Source organism: Tamandua tetradactyla, chromosome 1, assembly GCF_023851605.1.
Source record: "Tamandua tetradactyla isolate mTamTet1 chromosome 1, mTamTet1.pri, whole genome shotgun sequence".
In the NCBI taxonomy this organism is placed as follows: domain Eukaryota; kingdom Metazoa; phylum Chordata; class Mammalia; order Pilosa; family Myrmecophagidae; genus Tamandua; species Tamandua tetradactyla.
This window is the reverse complement of record NC_135327.1, coordinates 94,658,765-94,684,565: the sequence shown is the minus strand read 5'-3', so window position 1 is coordinate 94,684,565 and position 25,801 is coordinate 94,658,765. Positions and strand designations below refer to the sequence as shown.

The 25,801-nt window shown below is 38.6% G+C and overlaps 1 long non-coding RNA gene across 1 annotated transcript; it reads left to right on the top strand.

Annotated features, from left to right (window-relative positions):
* The first annotated feature begins 7,320 nt into the window (after positions 1-7,320).
* LOC143685229 (uncharacterized) lies at positions 7,321-11,479 on the top strand. The gene is made up of 3 exons (XR_013176482.1): positions 7,321-7,521; positions 9,435-9,628; positions 10,930-11,479. It is a non-coding gene; the product is annotated as an uncharacterized LOC143685229 (long non-coding RNA).
* The last annotated feature ends 14,322 nt before the right edge of the window (positions 11,480-25,801 follow it).

Below are 25,801 nucleotides of genomic sequence, written 5' to 3'. Positions count from 1 at the left end.
ACACATGCATGGACGTGCACACACATACACGAGCACACACAGGCATACACAGACACATATACAAATATATACATTCTGTGCACTGTAGTGGTGGGAATTAGAGGTAGCATATCTAAAATTCCCAGAATACTAACTGGCACATAGTAGGTCCTCAATAAAATTCAATGAAAAGGGTCTTTCTATGTAATCTAAATTCCCATTTTGCTCATCTTATGCCCAGTCTGGCAGCAAAGACAGCATGCTAACAGAATCTACCTTTTCATTCACAAATCACATGAAATATATGGTCTTTTCCCTAAAGGGTTCCCAAAGGTTTGCTGGTTTCCTGGCAATGAGACAGCAATGCAAGCTGGTCTAGGTACAGACCAAAGTTGTGCCAATAGCCACATTCCATGCACAGAACACTCCCCAAACAGGCCACATGTATGGTGGCTTGTATGCCAGCCTCCCAGACCCACTCACTGGGGCAGCTGCATAAACTGCTTCAAATATGAGGTTATTTATGGCATAAGCAACCATGACTTTGGCCTAGCTCTTGTTCTAATTTCTTAAATGATAGTATTAGTGCTGGGGAAAGACAAGTGATGTAGGAAACTGAATTCCACAGATGAATGTTGCCAGGTGCAGGCTTACCAAGGCCATTGCACAGGATCTTGCATTTGTTGATGGCTCTGTAATTTCAGGCTCTGGGGTGGCAATAACTATCCCTAAGTGAAGACAGTCCACCACTCATCAGCAATGGCTGGGCAGAGAGGAACGGTTTGATTTTTCTGCAAATCTGAAGTTGCGAGAGCTCTCATCAGGGTATTATGACAATGGTTATAATCTTAAAAATAAAACTAAGATAAAACATAATAAAGGGTACCTATGACTATTCTCATTTTCTGCCTCTTAATTTATATCCTTCATCTGAAGAAGTTTAGATAGAGAGGAACAGTCTTTCATTACCTGCTTTCCCTAATTTTCAAGTCAAATGAGCAACAGATTGGAACTTATGCTTAAAATTGAACGGGTTTTGCAGATTTTCTGTTCCAAATTCTCCCATCCTTATTCAATCTAGTGGTGCTCTTTTGTAGTGGGAAAAGGGAAAAAGGGGTTGCAAGCCTTCACATTGATTTTAGGAGAAAGGGCCAATGGGAGAGGCATGGACTTTTATAATTTCTAAATTTTGCTTTTGCTCCTAGCCCTTAGGCCCTGTGTGTTGGCGCAGTGGGACTTCAACCACATCTTCTTTTAAGAGCCCGTGTCGGTGTGAATATAGTCATCGGCATAATTCCCTGGTGCCCACGATGGAGGGACCTCAGACGGTCAGTGCCACTCGGAGAGGTGATAATGATGATTGTTCCTTTTTACATTTTGTTACTTCTGCAATGAATGAAGGTACCTTGTTCAATCATTCATTCAATCAAATATTTATACAGTGCCTACTATGTGAAATAAGCCATGCTAGACATGGGAGAGGCAGTCATGAATTTTGTTCCTTGTGTGATAGCTCTGGGGGAAAGGAGCCATTATACCTATCAAAAATACCTAGTTCTTATTTTATTTGCAGGTAGATTACTTGATCAAATTATTGTTGTAGATTCCAGTCAAGGCCTTTTAAGTCATGGAATGTGTATCACGCAAAGGGCTTTTAGAGAGGAACATTCAAACCATGAATTTCCCAATGTGTACAGGCGTTTAATCATCATATGTGGGATGCATGCCAAAGTGTGTAATTTTGTTCTACAGAATCAGAAAGGGAAAGGTCAACCTTAAAAGGAACTAAGGAGTATACTAAGGAAATCTTTTTACATTCATTTCTATCTCCATCTCTCTCTCTCTTTTAATGATATTGTTTACTCATCTGACATTCTCTAAAGTGTTCCATTCCACGATGTCTCTGAGATGGAGAAGGGTGGCCACCTTTGCTATCTGAGCAGAGGTGGTGTTATTGTTTACTGCCCAGCACATGGTACTTCTTATTCTGGTTAGCAGTACTTCAAATGTCCTTCGGGTAAGCCTCGTTTCTCTGTTCTGATCATGTGGTATGGGTGGAAGTTTAGCCACCTTAAAACCTCACCAGCAATCACTACCTGTTTCCTCTAATTCCAGAGATTGGTTCAGGGAGAGGCACTCAAGCCAATAACAGCCTTCAAGATGGGAGAAAACCTTTGCTAGAATATGGAAAACAGAGCATTCAATCTCTCTTCCATGGAATCTGGTAGATTGATGGTGTTGGGAAAAGGATGGAGACCAGACATTTCTTTTGTAATACTAGGGTGGTCCTTGAGCTTCAGGGCAAAGGCAGGGGAAAAGGACCTTGGTATGGAACCAGCACTACAAAAAGAAGAGCAGAGACAGAGAGAAATCAGATCATGGATGATACTATTTGAGCTGTGAGGTCAAGCCTTATCTGAAGACAGTCTTATCTCTGGACTTCCGATACATATGAGCCAATATGTTCTCAGGTTTTTTTTGCTTGAAGCACTTTGAGTCAAACTTTGTGTCAGTTGTGACATAAATACACCCCCCCCCCAACAGGTACCAAGGTTTGTGCATTCTTCCTGAGTACCATTTATAAGAGTGTCATGAATTTCCATCAGGAACCTTCATGTAATGACAGAAGTAGAATGCATTTTAAAGGTGGATTCTATACAATTCTGCTCAAACAATTAATGGCTGATTGTAACGTGTGGCTGGGATGGCAGAAGCAGGAACCGAACCTATACGTGAGTGCGAAAGGCATTTTTTATTTTTTCATAATATATGATTTACTGGAATAGCTGCCAACTTCCCAGATAGTTCCATGAAAGACATCTCCTATAAAGCAATCCTAAGATCATACATTTCCAAACTGCTCCATGCTATTTTCCATCCCTAGGAGCAGGAAATTCAGGACCCCCATTCAGCAGTTACAAGGCTGCATAAAGGAGGGAGAGCTATGCTTGTGAAGGAGTCAGGAGGAAGACAGGTTGCCAGTGCCAGGAATGGAGTGTCTTTGATGTTCTTTGATAAGTTCGAGATTTCCCTTTCTTATTCCTTTCTCTCCATCTATTAATGAGCATGAACTACATCCTGGCCTTTAATCATTGATATCGTTTCATATACACATTTCATTATCCTCATCTCTCTTTCGCCCCTGTGAACATCTGTTTTCCAGACCTACTCTTTAGGATTGAGTGTATATATGGCAGCTTTCCCCATTTCTGAGCCATGGAGCTAAATTTCCTATGCACCTTCAAGCATTAAATTGAAAGTTAAACTAAATGTACCATATTTTGTTATAATTACAGTTTAGAAAAAAACCCTTGTTAATTAGGTATCCAAGAAAGTTATGTGGTCCATATGTTAAGGAGGAATTTATAATCCACAGCCATAAAGTTTGGTAATAAAAGGATAGTGATGAGTGAAAGGGACAAATGTAAATTAACATCCCCCAAATAAATCAAGCAGTTTAGAAAACTGGGCCATTCATGGCAACCACGTGCAACTAGTTATAATCGCCAATTCTGAAGTGTCTGATTTTAGTTTCCTTAAAAAATTTTTTTAAAACAAGTAGGCATGATTTGATTTGAGGCTTCATAGTCTGGTATCATTTGACAGGTATAGAGATGCTGAGCCTGTCATATTATAATCAGAAATACAGCTGCTTAGAGAGTATTTGGCACTGGGTTAGATAATAACGGAACTTAGGGATTTTTACCCAGACGAGGTAATTTCTTTGAAGGAATTTATCCTCCATAACTATATGCACTGGCTTGAGCCTTATTGACAACTGTCTTTCTTCACTGACCTGGAAGTCCTTCAGTGATGGTAATGACTGATGTCATGTATCAAGGGCATTCTCTGAGCCAGTCTTGCATTCATCACTTTACATGCACGAATTCTTTTAATTCTCACAGTCCTCAGAGATAGTGCTATCAACTAAGTTTTTTTTTCAGTTGTAAGTTATTAGAGAAACTAATTAAAATGACTTAATGATAAATGAATTGTCTCTCTAAAGGTAGTACAGTTCCAAGGGGTTAGTGAATTTATCAGTTTGTCACCTTTAGGGGCATGCATTCTTACTGTCTCACAAGATGGCCGCCACAATTTCAGAGCCCCATTCATCATATCAACGCCCGGAGGAAACAAAGGGGACTAACTTTTCCTTGTGTTTCCTTTGCTTTAGAGCAAGGAAGGCTTTTGCAGGAGCCTCTCAAGATGGTTTCAGAATAAATGTTGAGTAGACAACCAAGCACATCTACAGTAGGTAGATGCAACCATTATCTGCATTTTATAGATAAGGAAAGATTGAGTAACTTACACAGTGTTTCTCAGCCACTAAGTGCTGAAGCTGGGGTTAGAATCAAGGCAGTTGACTCTACCACACGTTTTTATCCACTGACTAAACTGCTTGTTAGTGGCAGACATTCCTAACTCTGATCAGGGCCCAGGAATCAGGTCAAGTGAAAGAAATAGGTAAAATGTGTCTTTGATTTTTTTTATCTTTATTCTTTCCTTTAGAAGTGTCTCTTTTCCTTCCCATGGTCCTGTTTTGGATTCCACACCCTGATAGAGAAGTACAGCATTTTGTAGGGTCTATGGGAAAGGCAGTGAACTTGGCCTTACACTGGGGACAGTTTCTGGGAAAGATGAGGGTTACATTATTTTTCACTGAGAACTGAGGTTTGAGAAAGAATTAGCCAGGTGGGACAGTGTGTGTGTGTGTGTGTGTGTGTGTGTGTGTGTGTGTGTGTGTGTGTGTGTGTGTGTGTGTGTGTGCGCGCATGTATGCAGGATAAAGTATTTCATTCAGAGGGAGCAGTGTACAAAGATGGAAGAATAGGGGGCAGTTGGGTAACAAAAAGTAGTTCAGAATAACCAGCATGTGATCACAAAACGTGGTACAGTTGAGAGATAAGGATAGAGGCAAAAAGAAATGTATCATTAAAGACATTACTAAGCATATTAAGGTGTTTGGATTATATCCTGGGATCAGTTGGGAGCCATTAGTAATTTTTAGCAGAAAAAGAATTTGATCAGAGTAAAATTTTTAAGAAAATCCTGACTGCATGGTAGAGTGGATTCCTATAGCTTTAAGGCTGTGCTTAAATTACAATGTACAAAATTAAGTGTAGGAATAGGAGTAACTCTTTATGACTTGAATTTGGCAATGATTTCTTAGATAGGACACCAATGCAGCAAAAGAAAAAATAGATAATTTGGACTGCGAGAACCTTTATACATCAAAGGACACGACCAAGAAAGTGAAAGGACAATCTACAGAATGGGAGAAAATACTTGGAAATCATATATCCGATGATGGTTTAATATACATAAAGAACACCAATTCAACACAAAAAGACAAACAACCCAATTAAAAAATGTGCAGAGGACTTGAATAGACATTTCTCCAAAGAAGGTATACAAATGGCCAATAAGCACATGATAAGATGCTCATCATCATTCATCATTATAGAAATACAAATAAAAACCACAGTGAGATGCCACTTCATACTCACTATGATGAAACACACACACACACACACACACACACACACACACACACACACACAAACACCAGAAAATAACAAGTACAGGCAAGGATGTGGAGAAATTGGAACCCTTAAAAATTAATCGCTGGTAGGAATGTAAAATGGTGCAGCCACTGTGAAAACAGTTTGGTGGGTCCTCAAAAAATTATTGTATGTCCAGAAATTTCACTCCCAGGTATATACCTCAAATAACTGAAAACAGGTTTTCAAACAAAAACTTGTATGCAAATGTTCACAGCAGCATTATTTTTAATAACCAAAAGGTGGAAGCAACTTAAATGTCCATCAACTGATTAATGGGTGAAAAAAAATTGCAGCTTATCCATACAATGGCATGCTATTTATCCATAAAAAGGACTGAAATACTATACATGTTAACTGCATGGTTAAACCTTGAAAAAGTTGTTAAGTGAGAGAAGCCAGACACAAAAGGTCACATGTTGTATGATTCCGTTTATACAAAATGTCTAGAATAGGCAAATCCATAAATACAGAGCAAACACAAGATATCCCATACAAGAGATTTTTGCAATTTTCAATTTCATTATTAATGTGTATATACTGCTTGAATTCTCAAGGAAGAGAAGGATGCTACTATCACAAATATATTAAATTGGCAGGCTGAAAGCTCTGTGAAGTTTCTGTTCCCTTTGGTAGAAGGGATAAAAATTTCTAGTGAATTATATTCCAAAAAATGCTTTCCCCCATTCCCACCATCTCTTAAACATGGCTGAGAATTTACATGGATAGGGGACCCGAGCCAATGGCCACTGATTAATGTGTCTTCTGAGGTCTGCCATCACCTGACAGGATAAAACTAATCTGAAACGACTAAATGCCGCATTTTTATGACATGGAGCTATTGAAAAGTCCAGCAATAATTAACTGGAAAAGTAATAGGGGAAGCTCTCTTGGAACGGGGCTGCCGTAGAGCAGAACACCTGATCTGGCTTCCCTGAGCACCAGGTCCCCCGCAGTAACACTTTTAATGCTACTTTCTTAAGAAACTAGTGACTCACGTCGTCTGTCAATGCAATTCGTCTGAACAGAGCATGACAGCTGTGGCAGGTATAAAACAGAGGTGCCTTGTTCGATCAAGTGACACTAATTATGGGTAAGGGGTTTGTAAACACGCCTCTCTGTTCAGGGGGAAGTGAACAATTTACAGTAGAGCACTGGCATAACCAGAATGACGTGTATAAATAAATAGAAAATAACGGCATTTTTCTAATTGAATGCAGATAGGTAAATAAATCAAGGGGCACTGAAGCCCATTTTAGATACAATGAGTCATTTTCTACTCCTTGACAAAGTGAAAAAAAAGGAATTGGCTCTTTGAGTTGACCCAGATGTGGCATGCTGGAAAGAAGGTTTTCCACCTGTATGGCTGCTATCTCAACGAAAAGTGCACAAATAACACAGATAGGAGTGGATGTACAGGTGTTGGTGTGGGGGATCCCTTTACCGAAAAATCTCGTTTTATTTTTGAAAACCCACACACTCAACTGTTCTATTTGTTAAGAACTCATTCAGCTGTGAGAGAAACCCCAAAACAACAGCTTGGTCACTATGAAAGTTCATCTCTGTCTGTGTAAAATCACAGGCAGGGGGTCCAGAGCTAGTTTGGTCCTCACAAGGCAGAGAACCAGACTATTTCTGCTGTGTGGCTGTGCCTGGTGTGGTCCGCAGTGGCTGCTGTGTTTCAGCTGCAGGATGGAGAAGCGGATGGAGAAGAATCGTCACAAGGCACACTGGTCACGTGGCCCTTCTGCCTTCCTCTCATTGGCCAGAGCTAGGTCACATGGCAATGTTCCGCTGCAAGGGAACTGACAGTGTGTGTCCGCTGTGGGAGATAATGTATTTCATCACCTAAAGGGAGAATGGATACTGGATAAATGTTAAGGGCTGAACTGTGTCCCCCCCAAAAGATATGTCGAAGTCCCAATCCCCAGTACCTCATTGTGACCTTATTTGGAAACAGGGTCATTACAGATGGAATTAGGTACGTTAAAATAGGGTCATCCTGGTAGGAGTAGGGCAGGACCTTAATCCAACTTCACTGGTGTCCTTATAAGAAGGGGAGAAGGTCATGTGGCAACTGAGGCAGAGAGGTTCAAGGATTACCGGCAAAGTTACCTGAGGCTAGGATGAAGCAAGGAAGGATACTTCCTTTCAGATTTCAAAGTGCTAGCCTCCAGTACTGTTAGGCAATAAATTTCTGTTCCTCTGAGCCATCCTGTTTCTGGTACTTCGTTATAGCAGCCCTAGAAATCTAAGAAAGGGAACTCCTAGCAAGCCCCTCCATATATGTGTTTTATAGAGAAAGAAACTGTTCTGCAGCATGCAATAAAATAAGAACACCTGGGACTCTGGAAAATTCCCATTTCTTCATTCTTCTTTTTCTAAATCCCTCACTAAAGTCACAGAAAGGGATAATAGGTATGGGTCAAGAAGCATAATCTAAATTGAAAAATATTTCTTATTCTCCAGGGAGAGGTAATAGGAAGGTTGCTCTGCCAGTTTCTTTTTCCTAAGTCTTGCCTTACTGATATCCAAATTCCACAGCACATCTTCAGCATGAGTTAACATGTTTGTTCAAAAAAAAGCAACTTCCTCTAGGAATAACTTTCAATGTCCATCAACTTTTTTTTACACTTTAATTTGAATGAATTTCTAAGTTTCTTATCTTTTCATGAGAGCAAAAATCTTTACTATGAGAAAATGAGGTTGGGCTTGCTCACATATCTACTTAGAGACAAAGGGAAATACAGTAAATTAGTTATTTAAGTATTTGTGTGCCTTATTTAAGGTTTTGCTATTTATAGCTATTGGTTAAGAATTCTATTAACCTGGATTTAAAAATAGAAGGACTTTTTCATGGGCTTTTTTTTTTTTAAATCTAAGGAAAAGAAGAATGACCACAAATCCTTTTCTTTTCCTACAAAGCTCTTTCTCTAGTTTAGAGAGGTATGATTTCATGTGCATGAATGTATATTATACTACTTGAAATATGCTCTTGGAAAGCATTGAAAGTATGCATTCAAATTATTCTGAGTACAAAAAGAACTAAGCAAATAAAATATTGTGCCAGGAGCTCACTGTGGAAGAAATAGCTCAGCACAGCATTTAGTGCCACTCGGCCATGGTAGAGCTTTCATTAAAGTATTCTTGGAAGTGGCTGCAGCTCAGGAAAGGAAGGAAAGATCCCTAAAGTAAAAAGAGAGGGCATTTTAGGGAGTTATGGCCTATGCAAGGTAAGGGAGCAGAATTTAAACTCACACCACTGTGATCAGTATGTGCTTACAGCAGAGGAGCCTAGTGCAGACCTTGAGAGCCTGGGCTTTCAAGTTCGATAATGAAAAGCTGAAAAGCCTTTACTGAGCACCTACTGTATGTCATGCACTTTCCTAGATGTTTTGCATGCACATCTTCATTTAGTCCTTACAAGAACCCTGGTAAACAAGTGCAGTTATCCCTATTTTATAGATGAAGAAACAAGGTTAAAGGAAATTAAAGACCTTGGCCAATGTCAACAGCCAATGAAAGCTGGAGCTGGGGCTTGAGTACAGGTCTGCCTGATTTCAGAGGCTGTCTGCCATACTATGCTGGGTTTTAACATAAGGGAGACAGAAAAGGAGAAGAGCTGGGAAGCTGATTTAACCTGGCTCCTGCTTACACAACCCCCACATCCTCCACTTCTCCACTCGCATTTCTCAACATTAACACATCCACTAAGGCTGTGTCTCCAGGACTTAACATGACCCCTAGTGGTTGCACAGGTCAGTGATTAGGGTGCTCGTTCATCACTGGGTTCATGAATGGTTCTTGGATTTTGTTATCGGTCACCACTTACTAGCAGACTGGAAAAGATGGGGAGCTTTAGTGGTTAACCAAGGCATGTTGTTTTCTTTTTAGGCATTGTCATGGTTCCAGATTAGCCAGCAGCTTTGTTTTGTTTTCAAGTCACGAACATCCCAGCTGTCAGTCTTTCTTTCCCAAGCATCTGCAGCCATTCTGCCTTGGGCCATGAGCTCATCTGATCTCTTACTCCAAGCTGCCTCGCATTTGACCTGGTTTTGGCCAAGAGGCCTTCGATGAAAGACTAAGTGGTAAAGTGGTATTTGTGAGTCAGTCCTCCCTCTGAGTCAGAAATAAACAATGCTTTAGCATATTGGAAGGGAGTATGGGACCATCCTGTGAAGAAACACAAATGATTCTGCTCTCTTGGTTTGTCTGGGGTGTAAACTGACTTGTGGTGTATATGGAGGGGGATAGCTGTTGGAGAGAATGAGGAGGAGAAAACCTCAGGGCAGCCAGACATAGTCATTTTTCATTCTTTCCTTTTCCCCCTAATCTCTTGGTCTCTCTCCTTTCTCCTCTCTAAATTTTTACTTCTTTTTAACATAGTAGAACCTAGTTGTTCAAGGAGACTTTATGTTTCTCCTTGATATTTTGATAGAGGAATTTAGTCCTGATTTTAATTCTCTTGTTTAGTAAAACTGTTGTGGGGTTAAAAAAAAAATACTGGGCTCAGAGCAAATACAGTTCTTGAGTTCTGATTTGACAAATTGAGAACTGGGAGATCTTAGGCAACACTCAAACTCTATGAAGCTCCATTTCCTCAACTGAAATATGAAAACTTCATCCACAAGGTTGTCAGGCACTAATGAACTGATCTGTGTGAAAGTGCCTTGTAAAGTATAAACCATGTTAAAAACGTGGTTAGCAGTTTGAGTCTTTATTTCAGACAGGTCTGTGAGTGGTTCTTTCTAACAGTGTGACTTGATTAAATCTCAGTGGTTCTCAACTGAGAATGGTTTTGCCCCCACTCCACCCCTGAAGTTTTGGCAATGTCCAGAGATATTTTTGGTTGCCACAACTGTGTGGGGGTGGGGGCGAAAGATACTACTCACATCTAGGGTGCAGAGGCCAAGGATGCTGCTAATCATCCTGTGATGAACAGGATGGGCTCCATAACAAAGGATTATCCAGCTCAAAATCTTGATAGAGCTGAGGTGAAAAACCCTCCTTTTTCTTAATAAACCTCAGATTTTTCCATCTGACCATAAGACTGAAATAAAGCAATAGTACTTATCTCTTAGAACCGTGCAGGATACTACATATAAGTCAGAGCCTGGGGCCTAGCATATAGTCTAAGTGCTCATCAAAGCCTATTCCATGCTGTTACCATAGCGCCTCTCCTCTTGAATCCTTCCTACTTTGTAATTCTTGATTATTAACCTTTGCTAAACATACATTAGCAAACATTTATATAAGTTTGGGTGCTCAGTACAGCACCTATTTCCCCTCTTCAATAGCAAACCAAGTTCCTTTTAGATAATTTCTTTTCCCCAATTATATGTGGTCATGATGGAAACAGAAATCTTTATGTTCCTCTCCTCTCTCTTAGGAAGCCAAAGGGGCTGCATGTTTCCTCTCTCTTCCCCAGCACAGTCAGAGAGAGGGTATGTGACCCAACCTTGGCCAATCAAACAATCTCTGCCAGGACGTGGACTTTTTAATGCATGAAGAAATGATGAAAACATGTAGCAGCATGGTAGCCTAAGGGTTCCTGCTACAGGTCTATTGCTCTAGAACTAGACTTCCCAACCCTACAAATCCCCGTGGTTCCTGTTGTTTTTAGTTCCTGTTCTCCAGCCTCCTGTGGATTCAGTAGAGCTCCTGTACCTTTCCAGTTCCAGAGCTGGTTCTGTTACTTGCAACCAAAACTGTCAACTGGATCACTTACCCATCAATGACAAAACCTCAGTGTTGCATATATTATGTCTGTTGGAAAAGGAGATGGGGATGGGGGAATGGATTTGCAGCCTAGATGGTAGCAACAGGGAAGAGCTTCTAACTGTATTTTCCCCAGTTGCACTGAAGCATTATTTAGTTTCAAGTTCTAAAACCATATTCTTTACTGAATTAAAAGCTGAATCTTCCTCTTCCAGCCAACTCCTTATCAATAAACATAAATTAGCAAAGTTGTTTTAGCTTTGTCCTGTGGTAAATCCTGTACAGTTGACTAATAAAATTGGGCAATAATGAGTAAAAATTAAAATAGTGGTTTAAGCAAATTCTCAGAAGTACATGGTATATTTATTGCAAGATACACATTTGAAGTTGTCATTTTTCCCCCACTGTATCTTTACTGTTTGCCAGTCCCTATTTTAATATCTATACAGAATGGAAACTTAAATTTTATGTCCATTTTAGAATAATCTAGCAAAGCAATGATAGTGGCTTATACTAAGCATAGGGTAGACCAATTAACAAATCCATTAACTGTTTTAAATTTAGTTTGTTTCTCTGTACCAGAAGACTCCAATGAGTTTCATTTTCTGTTTTAAAATAGCTCAATAACAAATCACATTCTTTCACTGGTTTCGAGTTTGCACTTTTAAGTTCACAAAGATTATTGTGCAGATGCACTTTCTCTCATTGTAAATACAACCTAGGATATTCAAGTGCATGAGAAATTTAAGCACTTCTTATTTTCTAAGGATTAAAAGGCAATATTGGGAACAGAAATGCAATATCACACTTTTTGAATTTGACAATTATCCTCAATAGACAATGCAAGCAGTTATTCCACATTCATACTGGATATCACATTGGATTCAAAATATATATTTATAAAGGCAAATTCTGTATTTATACATGCTCTTGGCAGTAGGTATCATGCCCATGATCCTTGAATAAAGGCATAAAAAAAGGAAAACTGGATAAACAAGCTTTGCTAATGTTTTAAATAAAATCATTAAGTTTCCAGTAAAGCCAGTTAAACCTTCAATATCTCAGAGGCTCAGTTTTCTCATTTCTTAAGTGGAGATAATAGTAATTATTTCAGTTGGTTGTTTTGATGATTAAATGAGACTATGTGAGTACAGAGTTTAAATTTTATTTAAAGGGTACTGTTATAGACAAGAATTTTATAATTTCTAATGGTAGGGGAGAAAACGTTTTGTCAATTAAGACTCTTTGCCAACATCAACTCAGCTGAACAGTAGAAACAGCCACTGTCATTCATGTTGAGTCCATAAAAGAGGGAAAGTAACATGGATGACATCTCTAGAGCAGCCACATATTTCACAGGGAAATCTAGGACTGGAGAGAGCCTGATCTTTTTTTAAAAACTTTTTTCTGTTGTATATATAGCATATATACAAAGCAAAGAAATAAAAAAGCAAGAGTTTTCAAAGCACTCTTCAACAAGTGGTTACAGGACAGATATCAGAGTTTGTCATGGGCTACCGTATGATCCTCTCATCTTTTCCCTTTTAGCTGCTCCAGAATATAGGAGGCTAGAGGGCTTAAATATTTTTTTATCATTACAACCAACTTTTTTTTCCTCCTTTTTTTGTGAGCAGTAACACATATACAAAAAAGCTATAAATTTCAAAGACAGCACCACAATTAGTCATAGAACATATTTCAGACTTTGACATGGGTTATAATTCCACAATTAAGGGTTTTTACTTCTAGCTGCTCCAAAGAGATATCAATTTACTGATTCAGCATTCATATTCATTTGTTAAGTCCTATCTTCTATGTATAATTTCACCATCACCATTGATCTTTCCGTACCTCTCTTTGGGGTTGTTTGGGCTGTGGCAATTCTAAATTTTTGATACTGAAGGGTCTGTCACTAATATGGGGCAGGGAGATGGAACTATCTGATGTTCTGGAGAGGCTGGACTAGGTTTCAGGACTTATCTGGACCAGGGATCCATCTGGAGGTTGTAGGTTTCTGGAAAGTTGCTCTAGTGCCTAGAATCTTATATATTGCCCTAGGTGTTCTTTAGGATTGGCTGGAATGGTCCTGGTTGGAAGTTGACAGGTCATGATAGGTAGCAAGGTCTACCCGAAGCTTGCATAAAAGCAACCTCCAGAGTAGCTTCTTGACTCTATTTGAACTCTCTCTGCCACTGATACTTTATTAATTACACTTCTTTTCCTCCTTTTGGTCAGGATGAAATTGCTGATCCCATGGTGCCAGGTCTAGATTCTTCCCTGGGAGTCATCTCCCATGTCGCCGGGGACACTGTCACCCTGTCATGTCCCATGTAAGGTGAGGGCAATGATTTCACTTGCAGAGTCGGGCTTAAAGAGACTGAGGCCACATCTGAGCAACAAAAGAGGTCCTTTAGAAGTTTAAGCTTCATGAGAGCAAGACTTGTGATCGAGGGCATAGCCTATTGATATGGTTATCCCTAAAATTTGACACAGTATCAGGGGATTCCGTGATGGTAAGGTGTAATAGTTCCATATTTTTCTCCCCTCCCTCAGGGGACTTTGCCAATACTTTTTAATTATCTGCTTAATATACTCTAGGATGTTTCCAGGCATTACAACAATCTACACAGGATTAAAGTACCTCTCTCTTATTCTGTGCTTCCTATGCTTCAATTGTTCAAACGAGCTACACAGATAGGTTGAATTAGATTATGCACTACAGAAAATTTCGGTTCCAGGTCAAATAAACCTTTCTTCCATTTGGTCTCAAAGAGTACTTGTGGTTCTAAAATATAGACACTGTCTTCCTTACCCCTATGTTCTGAATTACTTTAACCCCAACCTGTTCAGCTTCATTCTTATCTCTAAATATCAGGTTATATATATAAAACAGCCTCTCAAAACCCAGAAATAATAATCACCACTTTTGACTTAATGTGGCTGCTCTAAAAGCTTACAATCTAGGCCCCTGTTTTCTTTTAAGCATTTTCTAAAGGTGACTATACCATTGTTGTTTTTTTGTTTCTGGTTTATTTTGTCTTACCAAGTGTTCCACATGTTCATTCATATCGTTGCATGCCTCACAACATTGTTCCTTTTCGTAGTAGCACAACATTTGTTCATAAGTATACACCATCATTCGCAAATCTACTTCTCTGTCAGTGCATCCTTCAGCCACCAACATTTATTGGGCACAAAGTCCACAGTCCATCAACATTCTCAATTTTAGATAATTTCATTGTTTCCAAGAGACAGAAAACCAATAAATACACCCTCGCCAAACAGGAAATCTAAACTTCGTAACTCTTGTCCCTCACCCCATCATTTGCCGCTGTTGTTGCTGTGGTAGTGCTGATGGTTTCCTTTTGAACATAGCCCACAGCATGCAATAGCAGTGTCCCCCTGTACCCTGGACATAAACACTCTTTATACAAGAATCATGTCTTTGAAGTAATTCTTATGAGAAGTCATTCACATTTCTAGTTTAAGTCAGTGGGACACATAGATCTATACAACCCTTGTTAATCTTGTTCATCTTCAATATGGTAGTATTACTTCTAGACCCACTAGAGAATCACCTTTGCTCCTATCTATTCCCTTATACTAGAGTTCAACCTCCTTAGCTAATGGTTCACCCATCCTGATCTTTTTGTTTCTCCTTTATTAGAGTTTACAAAACAATCCTACATAAAATGCAGAATTTCCATATAACACCCAACCACCAACAGCTTACATGGAACATTTGTTTCAACTGATGGGAGAACATTTTTATAATTGTATTGTTAATTAAAGTCCATGGTTTAACTTAGGGTTCACTGTTTGTGTACTGTATAGTTTCATGGTTTTTTAAAAAAATTTATTCTTATCCTATAGACCATCTAACATTTCACTCAGATAGACATTTCAGTGCTGCTAACTGTATTCACAGTATTGTGAGCCTGATCTTTCACATTCTCATTGACAGCATGAGGACATCTAACTCTATTTCTCTTCCCCACTCCTTCTCTCTCCCCAAAATGGCACCATAAAATAGGTGTTCTTGGTTCTAGGACATGAAGAAGGCAAAGCCATAATTTTCTTTTGATCATCTTGGATGCAGTCAAAGGAAAGTGCCTAGAGTGAGCTAAGTTTGGGCTACTGACCCCTGAAAGACTGTGACTGATGCCTGGAAACCAAGCCTCCTGGCTATGAATTTTATCTTCTCACTGTTGAATTTCTGTTCATCTTTCAAACTCGTTCCAAGTGGCCTCTCTTTCGTATAGTCTTTTCTAAGTCTTCAATTAGATGTGATCTCATCCGTTTAAGAATGGGTTTGAACTTCTCTTACGGAATGTATTATAGATCTTAATCCCTTACTACGTTATATATACTTTGAGGGTGAGAACCACATCAAACTTACTTCTGTATGCTCTCTATGCTCAATACAGTGCCCCTTAAAGAGTAGCATGTTGTGTCAAAGGAAGAACAGAGAGGCTTGGAGTCCAACTGAGCTGGGCTTAGATCCTGGCTTTCTACTACCTAGCCAAGTAATCTTAGAACGCTACTTAATCTCTCTGAAATCTTTTTCTCATCTATGAAATGGAGGGATTAATTCATATCTAGCAAGATTTGAGGTAAGGATTACTGAAGGTTTCAATATATTTGCTCAATCTATGTATTTCTGATTGAATTCACATGCATGAAAAGGTTTTGACTTCATACTTTGGAGAAGTAGGGTTTGTAGTAAAGGCACATTCAAATTAAAACTATGAATCAAATTAGGCTTAGAATTAAAGTTTCAGTTAGTTAAATTGGAAAGGAAAATCAACCTAATTGCTTCTTTCTCTAAAATTTGCTCTTAAATCTTATCTGTGAATGGTTTAATGTTCGATATTTTCAGCTTATCTCATCAGAATTTATGTTTCCTCAATAAGGTGTTTAAGCTTTCTGTTGGAAATCTGCAGAAGCCTGAGCAGAAAGAAAGATGCCTGTAATAAAAGAGAAAATGCCAGCTGTAAGATCATATTATTGTGGCATCACTGCTACCTGGTGGTGGCATATCCAAAGTAAGGGAAAATAAAATAGTCCTTGGAATATGAGTTATGAAGAAATAATTCACAAGTATAGTTTCTGTTTCACCAACACTACACATTCATTGTTTTTTCCTTTAGTGAAGTATGAAGAGGCTGAATGTCAAGAATACTTGCTCATGTATCTTCTAGCTAAATTCGTTGGATTTTAGAATGTACTGATGGTGTATCTTCCTAAAAGAGGCCTAGAGGGACAATTTCATCATTATTGACATTTCCACCAAAACACAAACCTCCTGGATCATTGCGATCATCTAGATTCCCTCCCGTACCCTTCCATTGTGCATGCTGTAACTCTCAGTCTGTCATCAGCAAATGCCTTCATAGCCTCAATCCCTTTTCTGAACTGCCGATAACCCTCTTGCTCCACCTGCACCTGACTTCCCTACATTTGTCTCAAGTGGTGACTGCTTTTTCTCTCATGCCCAATACACCTCACTGCATCGAGACAGGACAGATGTCCTTGTAGCTACCTATGACTGCCTACAAACTATTTGACTTCATTTTTCAGAATCCCCAACTCTTTTAAAGCTCATGCCATTAACTATTTTATCCAACATGCCCTTATAGCCTTCTTCTTCTAGCTTCCCAGTTATACCCCTTTATTTATAAGGTTAGTACCTGGTTCACTGTCTACTTTTTCATTATACTCCAATTATTATTCTTAATGAACTCAACATCCATATGGGTATGGGCTCTCAGCTCTTTAATTCCTGCCCCCCCCCCCCATTACCTTTTCCCCCATTCCACATCACTACCCATTCACTTGGTCAAACCAATAATTGTACCTTCTCGGAAATGTCAATCTCAAACATCCTTCTCTCTGGTACTTTCTATTCTTCTAGTCCATTTACTCTATTATCTTCACTCTAGTTATTTTTTTTAACCAATTCAAGGCTATCAATCCCTTGACCCTACAACATTTTCCACCATCCATTACCCTCCTCATCTAAAACATGAGAGTTTGGATCTCTACCTTCACAATCTATGTCTTCTTTCATGCCATATGGGTGTCATGCGCATGTTTCACTTGTGCCCTGGGTCCCACTTCCTACCCTTTGCTCCTGGAATTATCCCTCTTTTCTTCTGCATTAACAAATTTTCCCTCTGCTGGATTCTTGGCATCAACGTACAAACCTGCTTTGTTTTTTCCTTCCTCGAGCTACCTTTTCTCCATTCCACCTATCCTTCCAGTTACTGGACCTTTTTCTGCTCCTCTTCACAGCTGCATTTACTGAAAGTTGTCTCTACTTCTTCACTTCCCATTCTTTCTTTGACCTATTCCAGTTAAGTTTCTGGCCCCTTCACACTAACAAAAATGTTTTTATCAATGGCCTCCGCGTTGACAATCCAATCGGTTTCATCTCTCAGCAGTGTTCAACACAGTGGACGACTTCCTATTTGAAAGACTTTTCCTCTTGGCTTACATTTGTTTTCAAACATTACTGCTCGCATAGGCCATAAACGAATTTTATTCATTTTTAGAACTGACAACTGTATTTTTCAAAGTAAGTTTAAATGGTTGCTCACGGTAGAATTTCCAACTCATTATAAACATTGACGTTTTAAAATAAAACTGTGATATTGCTCTTTTAAAATGTACCCAGTGGAATCTAAGCTTCATAGCAATTTGATATTCATCATCATCCATTTAGAACAAACACAGACCAGGTTAATAAATTTTACATTGTTCCCCTTTTCCCTTAAACCTATAATTCCACGTTACTTTCCTCACAGAAATTTTCCCAATGTAATATATTTTAGCACTCTACCAACTTCTCTGCAACTAAAGTATGTATATAATTTGAAATTCAAACTTTAAATATTTTCTATTACTGTAAGTCTCTACAAATTAAAACATTTCTTCCAGTTTCAGTTATCATTATGATTATTTAATTATACCTTTGATTAAAATAGTGTAAATGTTGTATACTACAAATTTTGATGAAAATTTTAACCTAAAGGAAAATACTTATAACACACTTAAATTCTTATTGCTTGGCTAGGGCTTTTCTTTTTGCTCATTAGTTCATGGACACTACTATTTGTTATTATAATGACACAAGAGCGCAGCATCAATTCTCTCCCTGTTCTTCTTTTTAAAAAATTTAAATCCCAAGAAAGCTATTTATATAAGTAAGCAGACAGAAATTTTGTTACAAAAATTTATAACACAGCTATTCATTTCTTGGAATTCCTTCTGAGTTATATGCAAAAAATAATATATATATATATTTTTGCAGTAAAAACCAGTAACACTGCTGGTTTTAAAGGATTATGTACCCTAGAAAAGCCATGTTTTAATCCTGATCCCTCTTGTGGAGGCAGGCTTTTCTTTCAATCCCTATCCAGCACTGTAGGTTGGAAACTTGGTTAGATTATCCCCACAGAGATGTGATGCAATAAATTGATTAGAGGGAGATGTGACTCCACCAGGTGGGTCTTGATTAGTTTATCGGAATCCTTTAAAAGAGGAAACGTTTTGGAAAAGCTTCATAGCCACGAGAACACTTCAGAACCACAAAGCAGAGAGTGCCTTTTTGAGAACGCCGAGAAAGCCACAGCAGTGCAGAGCCGAGCCACAAGGCTGAGAGAACCACAGAGTCCACTGGCCAGCGACCTTTGGAGATTCTGAGAGAGCAGAGAGAACGCCGCAGAGCCACGAAGTAGCGAGTCCACCAGTCAGTGACTTTTGGAGATGAAGAAGGAAAATGTCTCCCAGGGAGCTTCATGAAACAAGAAGCCGGAAGAGAAAGCTAGCAGACTTCACCATGTGGCCTTCCAGCTGAGAGAGAAACCCTGAACATCACACACAGGCCTTTTTGAACCAAGGTATCTTTTTCCAGATGCTTTAAATTGGACATTTCTATAGATTTGTTTTAATTGGGACATTTTCTCAGCCTTAGAACTGTAAACAAGCAACACATTAAATGCCCCTTTTTAAAAAAGCCATTCCATCTCTGGTATATTGCATTCCAGCAGGTAGCAAACAAGAACAGTGACCTATCTCAAAAATATTTTGTAATGAGCAATCATCTGTCAATTCAATTAGGATCTCCTCCAATTTTGTGGAAAGCAAAGAATTAAACATAAAATTTTACTTGCACAGGGAGGTGCAACAGTGGCTCAGTGGCAGAATTCTCTCCTGCCATGCTGTAGACCTGGATTCACTTCCCGGAGCCTGCCAATGCCAAAAAAAAAACAAAAAAAAAAAAAAAAAAAAAAACCCCAAAACCCCAAAAAACCCCAAACTGACTTGCACAAGAATATCACAAGTACTAACTTTGTGAACAATATTATTTCTAATCGTCCTTTTTTTTTTTTGCCTAGAAAATTTTTACCAGCTTGGCACTGCCCTCAAGTAAGATTTGGTAGGTAAAGGTGAAAATTGGAGAAAGGTGATTATGAAAGGGGACCAGAATAGAGAATTTCTGACTCTATTAGGCACATTCTCAAGTATGCAAGTTTTCAGAGAGAGTATATAGCAAGTTGAGGATCTGGAAATCACTTTTCTTGAAACTACCTATGCCTATATTACCCTTGAAAAATCTTTGCCCAAGTTAAAGACCTCTGGTTAAGATGTGCTCACACTTGCCTGGTTGTCCTTCTAACTTAATAGCCTTTCCTTCCCATTTCCTCTGGTGGCTCTCTTTCCTCACGTTAGCTCTAGATCATTCCTGGGCTCCCTTCTCTTCTCTTTTTTGGCTGTCTTTTCCCTAGGTGATCTTAGTCAGTCCCAATGCTTCAAATACTGGGGATAAACTGAAGCCCTCTAACTTTTATCTCCCACCATGATCTCTCTCCTGGGCTCATTTGTATACATCCAACTTCCAACATGCTATCTCTAACATACTTAATTGATACCCCAAACTTACGTCTAAAAGAAAACTTAGATTCATTCTCTCTCTGTGTCTCATCTGAAGGCTATGTGGATACCTCCTGCATGGTCTGCTTGCTTTCACTATGTCACCCCACACAAGTGATCCTTTCTCCACAATTCAGCTATAGTGTCTTTTGAAAATGTAAATCAGATCATGCCACTACATTGCCTAGAACCACAAGAAAAATAATTCCAATTCCTTATCAGGGTCTACAAGGGCTTGTGTGATCTAGACTCTTCTTACCTTTCTGACTCCAGTTTCATGTCCGTCTTTCTCTTGCTCACTGTGTTACACTTGCACGCGTCCTCTTCCTGTTCCTAAACATGTCAGGCTTGTTTTGTCTCAGGGCCCTAACACTTGCTGTTTTCTTAGCTTAGACTTCTCTGCTCCAGATTGTTCCACTGCAGTCTTATTTTGTTTCCTCAGCCTCAGCTTATGTAGCATTGCCTTTTAGAGACCTTTTCTGGCCACCTTCTGCTCCATCCCATTATTCTATTTTGTTTTATTTTTCATGGCACACATTGTACCAGGAATTATTTCTGTTGTGTTGAGCTATCTGGCAATTGTGTGGTTCCACTCTATATGGTTATTGTCTGGTTCTACTGCTAGAACCCAAGCTCCATGAAAGCATAACTCTTTCCCATCTTGTTAACTTCTATATCCCCAATGCCAGAAAAGTGTCAGACACATAGTAGGTGCACAATATATTTTTACTGAATGGATGCAGAGATTTCCACTGTGCTTGCTGTGTCTTATTTCAGCATAGGAACATGTTTCAGTGGTGTTCCCAGAAAAGAACAAGTAAGTAAAATAGGCTGCACTCTCCTGGACACTGGCATGGAACTGAAGCTTGCAGTGTGGGACAAGGGAAAGTCACAGGCTGTGGAGACAAAGAGTACAAGGATTTAAACCCAGTACTGCTAGTTTCCAGCTGTATGCACTTGAGCAAGTGACATCATTCTTTATACTTCAGGTGCTTCATAAAGAAAATGGAGATAACTTGTAGGATTGCTGTAAGAATTGGAAATAACAAATTAAGTGGCTGGCATATAGTGGATATTCAACTAATGACAGTTGTAGCTGATGCTGTTGGTGCTGACCAGACTCTTTGAAATTCTTTTACTGGCCTTAACTTTGCCAGTGACAGGCTGTAGTGGGGTTACAAAAATCCACTTCCCTTGCCTCAAGGCAGAGGAAGTCCTGTGGAACCCTGAAACACTAGAACAGTACTGCTACTTCTATATGCCCAAATCTCCCTCCCAGTTCAGGGTAAAGTTAGGCTTCACTGACAACATCTCCTTGCATAGTTCCTTCCCCTTCTCTGTTCTGATTCCTCCGGTCCTTTATCAGTTTCTCATGGGTGCAATGCCTCAATAAACCATGGGTACATCACTCCCTGTCTCAGACTCTGCTTCTATGGAACCTGACTAAGGCAATAGTTATTAGCTTTTGCTCTACTAGGAAACATCTATGGGAGTGACATTATCAACATGGTGATGTAAGACATGCCCTGAAAAATACTCCCCAGAGATTTAGCAAAGAAAGGGATAATTGAAAAAGGACAGCAAATAAAAGAACACTTGCTTAGAACTCTGGAGGACAGAAGAGACTGGAGAAGGACTCTACAAATGCTGAACTGAAGAGACAAAAAAGTCTCAGGTAGGACAACAATGCCCTGACTGCCAGGTGAGTCCCATATCCCCCTTTGCCCCCCACTCAATTCTATGCAGCTTAGAAGTCACACAGAAGAAGCACGGCCTGGGTCCCTCCCACTAAGGACAGAGACTCTAAAATAACTCATAGCAACGAGTCAGAACTCCATACATATCCAGGCACAGGGACCTAAGTCTGTAGAGACCCAGAGTCAAACACAACCACTGAGGAGTGCTGTATACAAAAGGGCTCCCATGGGCAAAAAAAAGAGACAGAGAGAGCACACTTGTGCGAGACCAATATAAAAACACTGGCAAGAACTGTTTTGCCCTCACCCAATCCAGTTTCAGTCTGCTGGACTACCTAAAGGCAAAACGGACTTTTCTGAAGTGACCCACTTTTCTGGTTGATTCTATTTGTCTCTCAGGACAGGATACCCTAAATAGGATGAAATCAGAGGCAGAAAAGCCTCACAGAAAAAATAAAGGGTGTATGTGTGTGTGTTAAACTGAACTTATATATAATAGGATGGATCCCAGAGCTGAAAAGTTTAAGCAAAATGGGGCATGAGTGAGGGAGAGAATTTAAAGAAATCATAGGAGGTAGGGAGAAAAGTCTGCACAAAAGCAAACAGAACAGATCAAGATTTCCTGGAGAAGAAAAAGAAAGGAAGCTCTCTCCTGGAGGTAAAACAATTACATAAAAAGTGTAATCCTAAAAACTGCACTGCATATCCAGTGTAAGAATAAGATGAAAAAGAGCTGAGAAATTATGAACAGTTACAAATGGGATATTCTAAAGGTATAGAATAAGTTAGACCAAGTGTCAAAGAAGAGCCTTAACACAAAGCTAATCAACAATAAAACCCTAGACAAGAGGGAAAAATGGACCTTCAGAATTAACTCATCAAGATAATCAGATGCCTAGACATCAGGAAAAATAACAAGCCATACTGACAAATAGGAAGAAATGGCTCAGTCAAGGAAACAAATTAAAACTTCAGAGGAGACACAAAAGTTGTAAAAACTAATCAAAGATGTTCAAAGTCTTCTAAATCAATTCAAGAAGATGAGGGAAAATATGAAAAAAGAGATAAAGGATATTAGGAAGACAATGTATAAGCATAAAGAAGAATTTGAAAGTATTGAGAAATAACAGAAATGATGGGTATGAAAGGCATATTAGTAGAGATTAATAATATGCTACAGGCATACAACAGCAGATTTGAATAGGCAGAAGAAAGAATCAGTAAACCAGAATACCAGAAAATCAAACTCATACATCCAGAAGAAGACTGAGAAAAGAATAGCAAAAGTTGAGCAAGGTCTCAGAGATTTCAGTGATAGCACAGAGGACACAAACATATGTGTCTTGGGTGCACCAGAAGGAAAAGAGAAGGGAAAAGGTGCAGAAAGAATATCTGAGGTAGTAATGACTGGAAATGTCCCAATTCTTATGAAAGATGCAAATATACATGTCCAAGAACTTCAACGTATTCCAAACATAATAAATCCTAGTAAACGTACAACAAGACATGTACAAATCAGAATGCCAAAAGCCAAAGATAAAGAGAATTCTGAAAGTAGCAAGTAAAAGTGACTCATCACATACAAGGGATCCTCAATAAGGCTGTCTATTTCTCATAAGGAACCATGAAGGCAAGAAGGCACTGGTATATATTTAAGGTACTGAAAGAGAAAAATTGCCAGCCAAAAATTATTTATCTGGCAAAATCATCTTTCAAAAATGAGAGAGAATTAAACATATTAACAATTAAACAGAAACTGAGAGAGTTTGTCAGCAAGAGACCTGCCCTACAAGAATTACTAAAAGGAGTTCTGCAGGTCGAAAGGAAAAGGCAGGAGAGAGTGGCTTGGAGTAGTACGAAGAAATGAAGATCATCAGTAAGGGTAACAAAAAGGGTAAATACAAAACTCAAAAGTAAGGTATCCTCAGTATACAACTCTACTTTTTAATTCATGTAAGAATAAAAATATAATAGAGCAAGATAAAAGCATATTTCTGGATAAAAAACATGGAAAAAATAAAGTGGGATAAATACAACATAAACAGGGAAAACAAGGATATGGGAGTAGAGATTGTACATGCTATTTAAACTAAACTGGTATTTTTTCCAATTAGTAAGTTAAGGATGTAGGTTGTGTAATATAAACCCCAGATAACCATTAAGAAAGTATTTAAAAAATACAGAAACAGAAATGAGAAAGGGATCAATGAAATACACCACAAAAGAACAATGATACAGAAAAAGGAGGGTGCAATGAAGGAAAAGAGACATATAAAAACAAACAGAAAAATGGCTGAAGTACTTTTGACTTTACAGTAATAACAATGAATGCTGATGGATTAAATTCCCCAATCAAAAGAAACAGTTGGCAGAATGGATAAAAAAGCATGAACCAGCTATACGCTGTTTACGAAAGACTCATCTTAGACCCAGAGATACAAATAGGTTGAAAGTGAAAGGATGGAAAACAATTAGCAGGTCAAAAAAAAATTGCAAGGGAAATCAGTACATATCTTGAGACAAATGAAAAAGAGAACACAACATATCGAAACTTATAGGATACAGAGAAGGCAGTGCTGAGAAGGAAATTTATAGCCCAAAATGCTTACATTAAAAAAGAAGATCTAAAATCAAAGACTTAACTACTCACCTGGAAGGACTAGAAAAAGAACAGCAAACTAACCCCACACCAAGCATATAGAAAGGAATAATAAAGACTAGAGCATAAATAAATGAGATTGAGAATAACAATAAATAGAAAAAACTAACAAAACTAAAAGTTGGTTCATTGAAAAGATCAATAAATTTGATAAGCCCTTAGCTAGACTGACAAAGAAAAAAAGAGAGAAGATGCAAATAAACAAAATAATAAATGAGAGGGGGGACCTCACTATTGACCCCCACAGAAATAAAAAAGGATAATAAGAGGATACTGTGAACCACTGAATGCCAACAAATTAGACAACCCAGAGGAAATGAAAAAGTTCTTAGAAAGACATGAACAACCTACACTGACTCTACAAGAAACAGAAGACTTCAACAGACCAATTACAAACAGAGATAGAATAAGTCATCAAAAGCATCCCAGCAGTGATAAAGGGTAAAAACTGGGTAGATTGAAATAGTGTTGGTCAATGAGAGGCAGGGGTAAGCGGTATGGGATACATGAGTTCTTTTTTTTTCTTTTTCTAGAGTGATGCAAATGTTCTAAAAATGATCATCGTGAAGAATATACAACTATGTGATGAGAAAAAAGAGAAAATATTGCCTACACTATGTGGGGTCTAGTGGATGTGTTGTCAGTGGAAAATAAATACCTTTGCATTGTCTTCTCGGTAAATCACTAATTTCTAACTCTAAGAAATTCTGTGTTTGAAACATGTTTACAGGGCTTACCTCTCTGAGAGCACATTAAATCGGTCTGAAATATAGTAGATAATTAACACGTGTAATTATTGAATGTTTTAAATATGACATATTGAGTATTTTATATTGAAAGTGACAAATATTTATATCACTAAACCTTCTTAAAACCTTAAAAAAAAGAGTGGAAAATAAAAAAACCAACAAAGAAAAGCCCAGGACCAGAAGTCTTCAAAGGTGAATGTTACCAATCATTCCAAGAAGAATTCATACCAATCTTGCTCAAACTCTCAGAAAACTGAAGAGGAGGAAACACTATCAAACTCATTCTATGAGGCCAATGTGACCCCAATATCAAAACCAGATAAAGAGACTACAAGAAAAGAAAATTGCGAACCAATTTTTCTTATGAACATAGATGAAAAAATGCTCAACAAAATACCTGCAAATCGAATCCAACAGCACATCACAAGAATCATACACCACGATCCAATGGGTTTTATTCAGGTATGCAAGGGTGGTTCAACATAAATGCGCCGGTTTGGAAGG